Source organism: Octopus bimaculoides, chromosome 3 (genome assembly GCF_046866305.1).
Source record: "Octopus bimaculoides isolate indiv1 chromosome 3, ASM4686630v1, whole genome shotgun sequence".
Lineage (NCBI taxonomy): Eukaryota > Metazoa > Mollusca > Cephalopoda > Octopoda > Octopodidae > Octopus > Octopus bimaculoides.
Genome location: NC_142930.1, coordinates 22,296,933 through 22,315,010, shown reverse-complemented (window position 1 = coordinate 22,315,010; position 18,078 = coordinate 22,296,933). Strand labels below are relative to the sequence as shown.

The following is an 18,078-nucleotide window of genomic DNA, read 5'->3' as shown; positions in this document are numbered from 1 at the left end:
GTATGTCTGTGAATAACTTTATGCCAATCATTTAGCTGAGTAACTCTTTTCTGAATGCAGCCTGGAACATCTATGTGTGCAGCAGCACTGTCCCAGATGTGAGAGCAATACTCCATTATGAGCCTCACAAAGGTAGGGAGCTGAAGAATTCTCCGACCAAAAAGAGAAGGGGCCAGTCATCAGAATATGATCCCAGCTATACAAAGGATGTACTTTCATCAGGAGAGATTCTCAGTGATAATGTGACCCAAAATTATGGTGCTTATGTGTTTGTGTGTGTAGAGCAAGATCCCAGCGAGAGGTAAGATCCCAGCAATTTAAACTAAAATGTTTTAATCCCTGAGAAAGGCATGAACAAAACATCCCATTCTTCATCTCTTAACCACATAAGGCTTATTTCCAGACCAAATAGAATCAACATCACATGCACTGGTACCATCTTAATCTTTTTTTCTGTCAGAAGAGTCCATCAAAAAGAAATTGGTCTTAATGCTTTTAATGTTGTTGTTGCTGGATGCCACCGGTCAACCTTGATCAAAGATATTCCACATTTGACTTATCTTGTCATTTTGGTAAAGTGTGAAGAACCACATTAACAAATGTGTTCTGTATTTATGACAATTGAATGTGATCTGCTGGAGAATTAATTGTTGTTTCTAGGAAGTAGAGCAACGATGTAGAGGCTCTCCCATTAGCTCATCATCATCATCATCATCATCATCATTTAACACCTGTTTTCAACAATGGCATGAGTTGGATGGTTTGACAGTCCAGGCTCTATGTCTGTTTAGGCATGGTTTCTACAACTGGATGCCCTTCTTAACACCAATCACTTTACAGAGTATACTGGGTGCTTTTTACATGGCACCAGCACAATGTTTATAAAATAGTTAAGAATTCTTTTTTTGTATGCTGATAAGCAATGGATGGGAGAATAAGTAGAGAAGCATTAGAAAAAGTGCTTTGCTTACTTAATTATAACCATTTACCTTTTGAGTTCAAATTATACAAGGGTCAATATATATATATATATATATATATATATATATATATATATATATATATATATATATATATATATATAAATATATATGTGTGTGTGTGTTTATGTGTGGATATGTATATAAGCAGAAAAAACTGATAAACAAAAGTAGGCATAAAGAGTGTATTTACATTAAAACTTGTGTAGACAAATAAATGAATGATCACAATTCATTTTTTTTTGTTTTGTTTTGTTTTTGTTTTTTAGTTACATGGACAAATGGTTTCTGAACAGACTTTTTGTTGAAACTACTTATCATCAACTTATTATCCAACTTGTACCAAACATAAAAACTTGCTTCATTGACATTCCAATTCTATATCATTAAAATAATTCAAATATCATTTATATGAAGGCACATGGTTGAGTGGTTAGGCTGTTGCACTCACAATTGCTAGATCATGGGCTCAATTCCCAGACCAGGTAATGCAAAGTGTTCTTGAGCAAAACACTTCATTTCAAGTTGCTCCAGTTCCCCTTTCAATCAGTGGGGAATGTTAGCCTGCTCACCTAGCCAACAGGCAGCATCATTAAGAGGCTAAAATGATGCAAAGTGCACTGTGACTAGTGATGTGTAATAACATCAGATAGTCTGACCAGTTGTGTGATCATGTAAAATATCATTTAACATTTTCATGTTTTGTTTATACAATAATCATTAATAGATTTTGTAGCAGAACTTTGTATTTTATTATAATAAATTAAATATATATCGTGCATGTCTGTGTCATCATCATCATCATCATCATTTAACGTTCGTTGTCCAAGCTGGCATGGGTTGGACGGTTTGACCAGGGCTGGCAAGCAGAGAGGCTGCACCAGACTCCAGTCTGATTTGGCATGGTTTCTATGACTGGATGCCCTTCCTAACGTCAACTGCTCCAAGAGTGTAATGGGTGCTTTTACATGCCACCAGCATAAGTGCCAGTTACATGACACCAGTAGTCACCACAATTGTGATATCACTTGGCTTGATGAGTCCTCTTCTTAAACATGACAACATATTGCCAAAGGTCTCAGTCATATACCATTGCCTCCGTGAGGCCCAATGCTCAAAAGATGCTTTTCATATCCCACTGGCACAGGTGCCAGTTATGACACTGGCATCGGACACACTGCCTCTGTGAGGTTCAACGCTCAACAGGTGCTTTTTATGTGCTGCCAGCATGGGTGCCAGATGCCTCCATGAGGCCCAACATGGTGCTTTTTATGTTCCACTGGCACAGGTGCCAGGTACGCAACACCAGCATCAGCCACATTGCCTCCAATAATAAAAAAGTATCATAACTGAAATAACACACTTGAGCAGGAGTATGGTGCATCAAAAGTGTGTGGAATCTAGAATTGCATCAGTCATCCAAAAATTGACCAATATGAAATTTCCCAATGGAAGTATTCACAAAACATACACCATAAGTAAAACATCCACCATTTTTCCACTTTGTGCATGAATACTGATAGCTTGCAACAGAAAGAGTATTCAGCCATTAAATCATGCCTCACAATTAATTCTTCAAGCCATGCTAGCATGGAAAAACAGATGTTAACCCTTTGAAAATGAAACATGGATATATCCATTCAAAATTTTATAGCTGTTAACTGTGGAAAGTGATTTTACCCTACAGGTTTGAAAAATCTCTACTTATGCTGCAAGAAGCAGAGACACATCCAGTGACATTTTTTACCAAAGACAATTTTTCAGATTTTTTTAGCATTGCCACATATTTCTTTACAGAGTAAGATCAAATACTTTTGTGGTGGATATGAAAACTACACCAACAGAAGATACTGAAAAAATATTACAGAAGCAGAAAAAATCAATTCTATTTTTTAGTGAATAATTAACATCATTATAGTTAAAGGCTAAAATGAATGAACGGAGAAACAAACAGTATATAATGCATACAACCCTCTCAAAATCTCAATACAATTACAAGATCATCCTAAAATAACACATGAAGAAAAAATACCTGGATTCAAAATCTCACTAGAATGAAACAAGGAAAGTTTAAGAAAAGAGATATTGAAAGTTGTGACAGTAATAAACTCTCCCTTTCTCTGTCACAAACACACACACACACACAAATACATACAGTCATTTTTTCACTAATCAATCTTAGCTAACACTGTATAGATTTATTGGAACACGGCTATCTTTTACTTGTTTAAGTTATTTGTCTGCAGCTATGCTGGGACACTGCCTTGAAGAATTTCAGTTGAACAAAATCAACTCAAGAACTTATTTTTTTTTAAAGCCTGATATTTATTCTATAGGTCTCTTTTACCAAACTGCTAAGTTACAGGGATGTAAACACATCAACACCAGTTGTCAAGTGGCGGTGAGGAACAAATGGAAAGACACACACACATATATACGATGAACTTCTTTCAGTTACCATGTACTAAATTCACTCATAAGGTTTTGGTTAGCCTGAGACTATAGTAGAAGACACTTGCCCCAGGTGCCATGCAGTGGGGCTGAACCCAGAACTATGTGGTTGGGAAACAAGTTTCTTACCACACTGTCATGCATGAAAATTTTACAGTTTCAACAGCAGAACACTCCTTTCAGCAGTTGTTGACTGGAGATCATGATTTCAGCACATTTAACTATATTACTTCCTCCAGCTGTGCCAAGCAGTATTGATGTTATCAGAGAATACCCCCAAAGGATTTTCACCCCCAACAATAACCACCTGTTATTCATACTGTAACCACAACAAACTGGGTGCAGCTATAACCACTCCAGCCATACAACAACCATTTTCTTTTATCACCAACTGTGGATATATTCTTTACTCTCAGCATTGGTCTTTTCCTCACATATATCTGTTATGTCAATTTTCTGCTAGCCTTTTCCAGTTCATGAGTCACTACTCTGATGTCCTTCCTGAGATCAATACCAGCTGGAGAAATGTAGCTGGTATTGTCTAGCTACAAATCCATAAACAATTCACAAAGTCCTTCGTATTTCAGAGTCTTCCTTTAGTTTCCATACTCCATGTTTTACCAAATCACCATCAACCCAATAATCAAAACATTTTTGTCAAGTCAGGCTGTAATTTAAGTCTGGGTGTTGCATCATTATCATATAGCGTTTCCAGAATACAAGTGCATCCCTGAAATCTATGTGCACCTCTCAATCATTAACACTATGTAGAAGTCTGGGTGTTAGTTTTCCTTTGTTTATGCTCCTTGTGGAAAAGAGCAGGCAGCAGCTGTGTTGATTCTAAGTACATTCACCCTCTTTTATTGTTGTTTTAGCACATCAGAGAGAATACGCAAGACTTGATGATGCCATTAGGAACAATTACATACACACACACGTGTATATGTATGTGTGTGCGCGTATGTGTTATGTATGTATGTATGTATGCATGCATGTATGTGCATAAACATAGACTATATATATATATATATATATATATATATATATAAACACATATATGCATATACGTGAAGGTATGTGGCCTAGTGGTGAGGGCGTTGTACTTGCACACAATCACTAGGTTGTGGGTTCAATTTCCATCATTCAGAAGCCAAAAACAATGCAAAAGCAGTGATCAGTAGTATCTAACAACATTTGATAGTCTGGTCAATATATGCATCACACATATACATGTGCACATGTATATATACAGAGTGGCCCAAAAGTAGGTTTACAGGTATCACGTAGGCACTTTAAATTTCTTTTAAAACATTTTATTACATTTAAATTTCTATCTTACAAACTAAAAAGGGAGCTTGACAAAATTAACTAAATTAGCATAGAATAATGATTTCATATTTTTTAATAATTAAGATATAAACTGTTAATATATGAATACAAAAGATATAGTTGAATAACTGTAAACCTACTTTTGGGCCACTCTGTGTACATATATGTATATATATATACATATACATAGAAGAGTTAAGGAATAGAGTAGATAATATCTGGGCTGCATAATAATACACAAGCGAGGTGTATCTTGGATATTTACCACTTCTGAGGATCCGCTTCACTATGAAATATATGTAACCCGGATATTATCTACTCTTGTATTTTATTCACATACCCGGCAACCCTGGCTGCCTACCATGAAATATAAAATAATGTTTTTCGATTTATCATACTTCGATATGAAAAAATACACAACATTCCACCTCAATAAACCACTATTGTTCCTGAAAGTTATTTTTTACATTTTCTACAGCCTGCTTGAAGTTCACCTTCTTCTTACACCTCAATACTTAGATTTTACATTTATATGTGTGTATAGATATATAATTGTTAAAGAGGATAAAAAACATTAAAGCAAGACAAACATCTCAAGTTATATACATTATTATTATTGGAAAAAAATTCAAAAACCCCTTCTCAATTCATTAATCTATACTCTTCTCATTTTTTCTATTTGTCTCCGATGACAGAATAGCCCATATTCTGGGATATCCCAGAAACAGCTGTAAGACTTTCAATTTTTTCCAATAATAATAATGTTATGAATTGAAATGTTTGCTTTGCTTTAACGTTTGTTGTCCTCTTTAACAATTATATATCCACTATATCGGAAATCTACAATGGCTACATAACTACCATCTCGGCTATAACCTTGGAGCCCTAGAAATCCATTACAGCACTTACCTTGCGTACCTAGTCATTTAGATCACCTGTGAACTAAACCCCCATATTTTGTATGTATGTATGTATGTGTGTGTGTGTATATATATATATATATATATATATATATATATATATACACACACACATATTATAGTTGGGTAGGCCAGTTTATGGGGTTACCCTGGGTTTCTCACACATAAGGAGTTAGCCTTACGGCATATCTTCAGACCCCAAACACTGCTGGCCTGAGACCTCTTTAAAACATGGAGCTTACGGGGTTACTACATAAATACAAATATATGAACATATGCATTTTATGTGCATGCGTACACATATATGTACACACACATACATACATACATACATAGCCCTGTGTTGAGAGGAATTCTTTGGGGTTTGGATAATTCACCCCTGGAAACATGGGTGTTTCGTTGAACATCTTTAAACAACCCTTATTCAGGGACTTTTTGAGTGGGATGAGCTACTCAACCTGACGAAAATTCCAACTGGGCCTCACCTGCAAGGTCATGCACTGTTCATCTTCATATGAGATCACCATGTCACGCACATATGGCTGTGATGCACGTGCCTGGTCTACCTTTATCAGACGGGTAGTCATGATGGGTATACTGGGCTTTGTATATTTTACCCCAGTGTCACTTCGATGGCATGCACTGGTCTCTCATAAATATGTACATACATACATGACGATCACTTCAAGTCATCTCAATCAATCTACATCACCCAGATAATCTGCATTACATATGTGTGTTCTGAGATGATTCTCAAGACTAGCAGTTCACCTGCAAGACTTCAAACAATTTCATTTTTTTAAATAATTTCAGTCAATGGATTGTGATGATGCTGGACGACCACTGTAAAAGGTTTTAGTTGAACAAATCAACTCCTTTACTTACTTATAAGTTCTATTGGCCACTTTTACTGAACTCCTAAGTTATGGGAACATAAACTGACAGTGATTGTGTGACTATCAAGCAAACACAAAGACACACACACACACACACATTTCCCTCCCTCTCTTTCTCTCCATATATATATCAGCTGTAGAAACTCTGCCAGATCAGATTGGAGCCTGGTGCAGCCTTCTGGCTTGCCAGTCCTCAGTCAAATCGTCCAACCCATACTAGCGTGGAAAGCGGACGTTAAACGATAATGATGATATATATATATATATATATGTATGTGTGTGTGTGTGTGTGTGTGTGTGTGTATATATTATGGAGGTGCAATGGCCCAGTATTTAGGGCACCGGACTCGCGGTCGTAGGATCATGGTTTCGATTCCCAGACGGGGCATTGTGAGTGTCTATTGAACGAAAACACCTAAAGCTCCACCAGGCTCCGGCAGGGGGGGATGGGGGTTGCGAACCCTGCTGTACTCTTCCACCACGACTTTCTCTCACTCTTTCTTCCTGTTTCTGTTGTACTTGTATTTCAAAGGGCCAGCTTTGTCACACGCCGTGTCATGCTAAATCTCCCTGAAAACTACATTAAGAGTACACGTGTCTGTGGTGGGCTCAGCCACTTGCACGTTAATTTCACGAGCATGCTGTGCATGTTTCTTTGTCAAAAAAAAAAAGACCAGCCTGAAATATATGTTTCAACACACAGTTTCACACCAGGAATGTAACAACACAAATATATATAAACTTCTGCAGAGTTTATATAGCTTATTTGCAGTATGGTAATTTTATGCACTTTTATGTATCTTTCCAAACTGAGATTACTCTGACAAATTTTTCTACATGCAACATGAGTATCGTTGCCATATATATGAGGAAAATTATTATTAAATGCATCTCTATTTCACAAATTATGGCATTATTTCATGTGGTTTTAGCAATAATCTATTTTCAGTTTCACTAAATTGCCATGAATACAGTTCCGAAAGAGTAATAAAAATCAAGTGAAATACAATCACTCTACGTGTTTCAGTTGGCACTACAAGCCTCCGAAAGTATGTGTGTGCGTATGTATGAAACACACACACACTATATATGTGTGCACACGTGTGTCTGCGTGTATTATAAAGATATATATATATATATATATATATATATGTATATAGATACAGATGGATGTATGCATGTGTATGCATAAAATATATGGTGACAAAAATATGTATACATACTCTTTTACTCTTTTCAGTCATTTGACTGCGGCCATGCTGGAGCACTGCCTTTATAGTCAAGCAAATCGCCCCCAGAGCTTATTCTTTGTAAGCCTAGTACTTATTCTATCGGTCTCTTTTGTCGAACCGCTAAGTTACGGGGGCACAACCACACCAGCATCGGTTGTCAAGCAATGCTGGGGGACAGACACACAAACATATATATATTGCCAGTACTGCCGGACTAGCCCTAGTGCCGGTGGCACGTAAAAAACACCCACTACACTCTCAGAGTGGTTGGCGTTAGGAAGTGCATCCAGCTGTAGAAACTCTGCCAGATCAGATTGGAGTCTGATGTAGCCATCTGGTTCGCCAGTCCCCAGTCAAATCGTCCAACCCATGCTACCATGGAAAGCAGACGTTAAATGATGATGATGATACATACATACACACACACACACATATACGACGGGCTTCTTCCAGTTTCCGTCTACCAAATCCACTCACAAGGCTTTGGTGTGCCCAAGGCTATAGTAGAAGACACTTGCCCAAGGTGCCTCGCAATGGGACTGAACCCGGGGCCATGTGGTTGGTAAGCAAGCTACTTACCACACAGAACACTCCTGCGCCTATATATACATATTTTTATCACCATATATTTTATGCATACACATGCATACATCCATCCCGCTAAATTTTCTTTGAGAACAATTCGGTCTTAGTAGACGCATTACATGTGATCTTCTTCTAGCACATTAGCCGTCCGCCTAGTGGTCTCCTTTATATATACACACATATATATATATCCACACACAGAATGAAATTGGTTTTATTTCTCTGTATTGTAGGGCAAACATCATACGCGTATGTATATATTTCCCTGTCCATCTCACTCTTCATATATATACATGTGTGTGTGTGTGTTTTGTGTGTGTGTCTCTCTCTCTCTTTCTCTGTGTGTGTGTGTACCTTAGGATGTTCAAATTTACACAGAATGAGAAATATAAAAAAAAATAATTTAGCAGCATAAACAATCAAATCAGAGAAAGTGATTTTAGTTTCTGATTTAGAAAACAGAGGAAAATAAATAAATAAATAAATCCTTATCAATATTGTAAAGCTACTTGTTTGGGATTTCTTTTTAATAGAAAATTAATGACCGCAACCCCCAGGTTTTTTTTTTTTTTTTTTGACGCGACTACTTTAAACTGAGTCAACAGAAAACACTCACTAATCGTGTTTAACAAAACGAAAGGCATGAACTGCAGTGAATGGATGGATAGAAGCGAAAATACACACTAAAAGTCCTGGACCAGAGCAGTTCGATAGTTAAAAAGTAAAGGAAACTATTCCAATGAAACTATGGTTTTACTATGTGCGATGTGGATATTTTTATTTCTTCCGGTTCTTTTATTCTACTCTTACTGCTTCTTCATATTTGTGTGGGTTTTTTTTAATTAAAATTCAGATTATAAGCCATTTCCTTTCACTCATCTTCACTTAACATCGCCAGGAACCACTTTGGGGGGAAATCATGCATTTTTTCAATGTTTCGTTAAATCTTAAACCTAATGTTTTCCATTACGAGAAATTTATTAACTGTCATAGTTATTACAATATTTTTATTACTAATGTTTCGAATCTTACTCAAGGCGAACTTTGTTATCCCTCCAACAACGATAAAATGAAGTACCAGTCAAGTACCGGGTCGATGTAATCGCCTGTCCCCTCCCTTGCAAATTTCTTGTCTTGTGTGAGTACATCAGAAATTTATTATCAAAACGGTAGTATAATATAAGCCTGACGGTGATAGCAATGGTAGTGGGGAGGGACAGTAATATCAACGATAAACCCTATAGAAAGGCACGAATGCTACAATCAACTCATTTCGCTCCATGTGTGGGTGTTGAGTGAAACCTGTGTATAAAATATATAGAATAATTTATCTTATTTACCTGTAATATAAAATAAGCCTGACATGAGTTTCTGATTCTTCAAATGTGGTGGATAGATGATGGGCTAGCTGTCAGTCGGACGGCAAGGATGCTGCAAGCTACACGAAGAGAGAGTAACGTTGTTCTGGGGAACAGGTCAAGAGAGAATCTCTTTCTTTCCCCTCTTCCTATCCATCCCTACTCCTTCATTCCCTTGCTTTACTCTTATACAGCTAGCTTATTTACTCGTCCACTCGCTCCTTTTCTCTGTCTCTCCCATCCTTCTTTTTTTCTTCTTTTCCTCATTGAATTTTATATTCCCTATCATTTCACTCTTACTAATTTATTCTTTTTCTCACCACATGTCTCAGCCTTACTTAACATTTCCTTCTTTATATATTTATATATAATATATATATATATATATATATATATATATATATATATATATATATATATAAAGAAAAATAACTTGTTTTAAATATATATACACACACATATATATACATACACACGCACACACATACAGAGAGAGAGTTGGGGGTTAATCCATAATGATTAGTCCGAACCTTGTCACCTCCTGGAATGAATATATATATATATATATATATATATATATATATATATATATATATATATATATATATATATATCACCTTTTCTTATTTATCTCTCGTGGACTCACTACTTTATCTCCTATCTTTTCTCCTCCTCTGGTTCTGATAATCTCAGCTCTTAACTCCGAACTACCGAAATAGGCATGTTAAGTTGAACTAAGACTTGAAACTAAGGAAGCAACTTCGTAATGGGTCGAATATCGTATACAGATACAGCTTGAATGTAGCTGGGTATTTTCTATGGTGTATGGTGCGCTTTCATATATATGTGTGATTTCTCTATTGTATAAATGTACTGTCTGCGCGCCTTTAAGTGTATGTGCGGTGTCTCCGTTGTGTGTGTTCTATATGCAGTGTGCCTCACCTTCAAGCATATATGTAGTTTCTCTGTGTTGTATGTATGCCTTCATACGCACGCTTGGTTGATGTTCTTCTGTTCTGTAATGTGCACTATATGCTCGACTTCGTATATGTGTGGTTTCTCTTGCACAGTGTGTGCTTTGTGAGAAGAGCGCATTTCAGTAATGTTTGCTAGTGCGCTTCTTCAAGTGAGTGCGTGAAGATTGCAATGTTGCGTGTATTCGTGTTCCTGCATCTGTTTATGTCCGAACTCGTTTCAGTGTGTATGTGTGTGCGTCTGTGTGTGTGTGTGTGTGTGTATGTATATATATATATATATATATATATATATATATATATATATATATATATATATATATATATATATATATATAACTTTTTTGTGTTGAAGGAGTCGGTGAGTGCGTATTTTTAGTTTTACACACACATATACATGGGGTGGGAACGTATGTGTACGCTGTATATGTGTACTTCTGACTTGTGTGTTCTGATTGTAAATTGCATATTGCAGAATTTTATTTTTGAAAAGTGATTCATCACTTTTTTTTTCCTATGCATCATTTTCATTTTAGTATTAAAATAAGGACGAAAAACAATTCAAAACAATCCAAAAGAGATTTTGTAATGTCCAGGTTCAAACAAAAACTATATTTTCTTTTTTTTTTTTTAATGAAAAACATCTTATATGATTGCTTTTTACTCGCTGTTTCGTTTTGATACAATCGTAAGAAGGTGTGTGTGTGTGTGTACGTGCGTGTGCGTGTGCGTGTGTGTGCCTGTGTGTTCCTTGATCCATGCCAACTATCCATGTTGGTGCAGCGCTGTTTCCAGAATCAGATGGGATGGTACCAGAAAAGATCATGTTTGTACGGGAATCTAGTAATCAATCTCGGAAATTTATTGGATATTTTAGATTTACGTTTATATTTTATTAAACGCTTGGTGCTTTCCGGAACTTATGTCACAATGGAAAGACAATTGGAATATAGATGCAAATACTTCTATATAGATGTGTGCGTGCGTGTGTGTGTGTGTGGTGTCAGGGTGTACGCGGAAATTATTAGTGATGCATCATTCGTTATCGACTGATGTATTACTAACTACACACACACACACATATATATATTTCACATACATACATACATACACATATACATACATACATGCCTGTATTCACATACCAAATGATGCATTACTAACAAATATATTCTTCAGATACTTTGATGCATATTGTGTATATACATATATGTATGGACGAACATATGTATCTATGTATAGCTAAAGATTCGCACAATTATCTAGGAAATGGGCAAACCTGTTTTAATTTCAGTAAACTATAAAAAAGGGGAAATGAAATAACGTAAAAAGGGGTAGGTAACAATAGCGACAACAATAACACAAAAAGACAATCTTTTCCTCTTCCCCGTCTCCAGAACCATCTGCAAAAAAAACATCGACACAATGTTTAACAATGTTAAAAGTACAATTAAATATAATTGTTAAAATAATTAACCTGATGGAGATGATGAATAAGGAGGGGTTGCTACTCTTTCTACTCCTCTTTTAGTTCTTGCTACTCTTTCCTTCCGAATTACAGATTCCTTTCTCTAGCAACGCGATGAGACGAAGTGACACCCTGTTAGGGTAGAGTCGTTGGCGTCGATTATTACACACATAAATACACGCGCGCGCACACATATACACATGTTTCACAAACAGGCACTCAACTTAAGTGGGAGCTGTTCGACATAAATGAGTCACAAAGCAAACTGGTAATTGATGTACCGCTGTGGACTGGCTGCGGACGATATATAGGGACGAAGCCAACAAGACAAGTTGGAGGGGAGTGGTGCCGGCATCGAACTAGGATGCCTGATCTTGTATGTATGTGTGTGTGCGTATGTGTGTATATGTATATACTGTAGTAGTATTTAGGAGATAAACGGGAAGTTACCAGTTTCCTGTATCCCTTGTAAATGAATGGCAGCTAACACAAGTATAGAACTATCATATACACTCAGTGTGCATATGTATGAAGTGAATATGTGCGTTAGTATGTATGCACTGGAAAGAGATGCTCAGTTTGAATTTAACTGATGACTAAAATAAAATAAAAAACATGCATGTATGTGTATGTGTGTATGATTCATCACCTTTACATGCTTGCATGTATTAGACAAGTCTTCTCAAGCCCAGTGTTTTGCCACTTGTCGTGCTTGTCATTTTCATCCTCCTTAGATCAGACTTCTACAGTTCTTTCCATATCTTCCATAGGTTCCTTCTATTTCAACCATTTAAGGCTTCTTCTGCCATTTGTACCACATATCCTTACCAGGACAATCACCTCTGTTGCAGACTACATCTGATTCATTTCTTACTTAGTCTCTCTGTCAGCCCATTTGTGTTTTAGTGTTCATGCATGCTAACATTACACATCAGGATTCAAAAACCCATGTTTCATTATCATACATTTCCTTATCATACATCACACTACTTGCCCTTCAGTTGGAAAGAGAATCCTTTTACCAACAAAGGCAATAGTTCCCAAAACTTTTCCCACCCTTTTCTTATTCTCACTACTATACTTCCAAAGCACCACCTCCACTGGTATCAAGATCACCTTGGTAACAAGGCTATCAAAAACCAGCTACTTGATAAAAAAATTACTTCAATAATATTCTTGCTGCTCGCAACTTTGGTGCATCTGTTACATATGGAAATCTTTTTCAATCAATCAGCTTGCCTATGACCCCTCTTGTGCACCTGTGGTTTACAATGGGTGCATCATCATCAACATCATCGTTTTGATGTCCATATTTCCTTACTTGTGTAGGTCAGATGGAATTTGTTGAGGTTAATTTTCTATAGTAGGATGCCCTTCCTGTCACCAATCCTTATCTGTTTCCAAATAAGGTAATATTTCCTCATGACCAGACATGTTTTCATGGACAATTGGAAACAAAGTGCTTGCATGATGGTGAAACTTGTATACAACCATCATGTAAAATCAAGGCAAGGAAACCGTAACACACATGCACACACACATCCATGTGTGTGTGTGTGTGTGTGTATGTATGTATGTGTGTGTGTGTGTGAGTGTGTGTGTGTACGGCAAGCTTTTTGCAGTTTCCATCTGCTAAATCCACTCTCAAGGCTTTGGCTCTCTTGGGGGTCCACGGTATTATGCAGTGGGACAGAACCCAAAACCATGTAGTTGGAAACCAAACTTCTTACCATGCAGCACAATTCCTACATACTCCTTTTTCTGCATATTGTGAGTAGGATGTCAGTAGGATCCTGTTCTCACACCACTAAACTATTTTTTTTTTTTTTATGAAGATACTCAAAAGATGAAATTGAGGGTATAAAACCAGAACAATCAATGAATTGAGGGTAGCTGTTGAATGAGATTACACAAATACTACATGAAATATTTCCTGATACTTGTGATTCCACTGTTTCACATTATCAGCAGTGCCTGGACCAGAACAATCATCAGTTTGAAAACAGGCATTCATAAAATAATTACATTCTTTCTGTTGACTCTATTACATTTTGAAAATGAAATGTATTTTAACAAACACTGGTGTACACATTTTTGGTGGGAACACCCTGTGTGTATATACATGTGTGTGTGTGTGTGTCTAAACAGAGAGGGACAGACAGGCAGGCAGGCAGGTAGAGACACGGATATACATACAAATGTAGGATTCAAGGACGTCTGCAAGAGATATATGAAGTCAATAGATCTGGATGTCCTGAGATGGGAGGAGGTTGCAAATGATTGTCCACACTGGAAACAAGTAGCACACAAGGGGATGGGGTAAGGGGAAGAAAACCTGGAATTTGCCACCAAAGAAAAGCATGGCAGAAGAAAGTGAAAGTCAGTAGTGCCAGTGGAGAGCCTCTTCAAATGCAGTCGCTGCATGCAAGACTTCCACTCCCATGTGGGCCTGTACAGCCACAGCAGACACTGCACAACCCTCAGCAGCTAACACAAAATTCTCCAGGCACAGATCTATGGTCTTTCAAGACTCATAGATGCCTATCTGATCTGATATATGTATATACATTTATGTGTATGTATATACACACATACACACACACACACATATATATATATGTATATACTCTTATATGTCTATGTATATACACATACACATATATACACACACACACACACACATATATATATATATATATATATATATATATATATATATATATATATATATATATACACGTGTGTTTGTGTGAGTATATATAATATATGTATCATATATATATATACACATATATATATATACACATATATATACATATATGTATGTGTGTATATATATATATATATATATATATATAGTGAATTTGTATAAATACATACAAACGCAATTACAGATGCACAATTGATATAACAGGGCATCTATTTTGCTGGCCTAATGGGAAAAAAGTTCCGTGTGATTATCCCCTTACATACAATATTTTAAATTAATGGGTTATTCCCCTCCTGCCTAAAAAAAATAGCATAAAATTAATAATAATAAACATTGGAATATCCAATAAATATAAAAATGTTTTGTAGCCCCTGAAATGCAGTTATTATATGTTTATTACTTGCAAATAACTTCCAAATTAATGATAGGGTTGAATATTTTGACCAGAAGGGGAAAACAAAATGTCCTGGAAACGATGGGTTAATTCATTTCGTTCTACTGCTGCTGCTTTTGCACCTGATGATGATGGTGGTGGCAGCGGTGGCGGTGGTGGTGGCAGCGGTGGTGGTGGTGGTGCACCAGTGGTAAAGGGACAATGACTGGAAGAAGCATAGTGGGGGGGTAGTGGGAATAATGATGGTAGCAATTGTAGTGATGATGATATTGGTAGTGGTGATGGTTGTTGTAGTGGTGGAGATGGTGATGATGCTGATGATCTAGAAACTGATGATGATGATCCTCAAGCTGCTGCTGATGATGATGATTCATGGTGATGGAAGAGAAGATGGTGGGAGTGGTGGTTGTGATGAAGATGATGGTGTTGGTGGTAGTGGTGGCAGCAGCGGCGGTGTTAGTGTAGCGATGGTGATACTTGGGGTATATGATAATGGTCTTGAAGATGATGCTGGTGTTGGTGGTGGAGGTGACGACGGTGGTGATAATGATGGGGATGATGGTGATGTTCTTAGTTAATGATGATGATGATGACAATGTTTTTCTCATTATTTCTAGTTGCTGTGGAACCCCATTCATTCTGCCGCCAGGACCTAAATTGTGCGTCAAAGAGCTTGGCAATTTCCCTTTTTATTAATTATCTGCCACACAGTTCTAAAGCTTCCTTTCAAAGTCCCATTATGCTACACTATAAAAGGATTCTCGGAAGAATAATCCCTAATAATATTGAAATAATAATACTTTCCAATTCTTCTTGTTTTTTTATTAATTTATTACATATCTTATCTTTATGTTAAAATAAGTGTGTGTGTGTATTATTACATATATTTTTTATATTTTTCATATATAACTATATATATTTATATGAGATATATATATATATCAAATATATACATACATACATACATATATATATATATATATATATATATATATATATATATATATCTCATATAGATATATTTTTTCATATATATCTATGTTTGTACATGTACACACACACACATGCACAAATACACACATATTCCATTATATATCTGCTTTGTATATGTATTTCATTAATTATATATATTGTTTATTTATATCAACATATATTTATTTATTAAAAATATATTTTATTACTGTTATTTTATTCATTTTAAATTTTATTTTATTACATATATATATATATGTATATGTATATATGTATATATATATATATATATATATATATATATATATATATATATATATGTGTGTGTGTGTGTGTGTGTGTGTGTGTGTGTGTAACAATTAGAAAATGGAGGATAATATGCTGAACCCAACTACTTGCAGACGGTGTATCCCGTTGAATTCATTAATTTAATTCATAGCAAAAGTGACAAAAAAAAGGAAGAAAAGAAAAAGAAAGAAAGAACCAAAGCACAGGTGTCTATGGCAGACTATGTTATTTTGCCAACATGGTTTACATATAGAAGTACAAAGTACATAAGGAATTAGAGGATGAAAACCCCCAACCCCTAACTCTCTCACGTTATATATATATATATATATATATATATGCATATACATATATGCGTATGTACATACATTATATATGTGTGTATATATACCATATATGTGTGTGTGTGTTTCATAATGCACATGTATCATATATGTGTGCTGTGTTTAATGTATTTATTTTATTGTACAAAATATATTCTGTTGTAACTGTTAGGCATCATTTATTGGCTTATTAAATTAAGTTCCACTGGAAGCGTTTTAATTCTGTATATTTATTCACTTACAAGTGAATTTTATTTGATCATATTTTGATTTCATTCCTTATTGCTCTTTTTGAAATATGAAAAATACAAATAAAAAACAGAAAAGACTTTCTCCAATATATCTTGTTCATTGAAAAAGTAAACTGTATGTTTGTGTAAGAAAAGCTAAAAATGTATGCATGCATATATGTGTGAATCTGTTCCTTTATGGTATCACATTCACCTAGCTGTTTATATTCATTTTTAGTATGTATATATATATATATTATTTTATTATTTTGTTCATTTACTTGTTTCAGTTATCTGACTGCGGCCATGCTGGAGCACCAGAACAAATTGACCCCAGGACTTATTCTTTTGTAAGCCTAGTACTTATTCTATCAGTCTCTTTTGCCGAACTGCTAACTTAAACGTAAACACACCAACATCTGTTGTCAAGCGATGATGGAGGGACAAACACAGACACACAAACATATACATACACACACACACACACACACACATAATTAGGGGTTGGATAAAATAATGGAAACATCTAGCATCATAATTTTGAAATATCTATATAACCGTCAAAAGCTTGTTTATTTTCAATTTTTTATTTATTTATTATTAGTCTTGCTTAATACATTTTGCTAAAATTGCTGTTTCTTTTCAGATTTCATCACAAAAAGGTAATTCAAATTCATTAAAATGACAGATCTATCAGACTTTCAAAGACGTCAAATTGTTGATGCTCGTATGGCAGGCATTAGCGTAACGTAAACAGCCAAAATGTTTAATATATCAAGAAGTACTGTCTTGAAAGTAATGACAGCTTTGAGAAAGAGGGGAAAACCTCCTCATTGAAACAAAACTCCGGAAGAAAACCAAAACTTTCAGACAGGGACCGTCGGACTCTTACGCGAATTGTTAGAAAAGATCATAAAAGGACAGCTCCCAAAAATTACTGCAGAGCTTAATGACCACCTCAAGAACCC

At 35.7% G+C, this 18,078-nt stretch overlaps 1 protein-coding gene across 5 annotated transcripts in view; it reads right to left on the bottom strand.

Moving 5' to 3' along the window:
* LOC106869108 (ciliated left-right organizer metallopeptidase) overlaps positions 1-18,078 on the bottom strand; it is a 96,905-nt gene that overhangs the window by 62,953 nt on the left and 15,874 nt on the right. The window contains exon 1 of one of the 5 annotated variants that reach the window (XM_014914659.3): positions 12,203-12,731. The exons of 2 other annotated variants lie outside the window; for them this stretch is intronic. The gene's annotated coding sequence lies outside the window, so the exon portion shown is untranslated. Of the gene's footprint in view, positions 1-9,733; positions 9,860-10,693; positions 10,931-12,202; positions 12,732-18,078 lie in introns of those variants that run through there. 2 more of the 5 variants (XM_014914673.3, XM_014914665.3) reach the window with 2 other exon arrangements.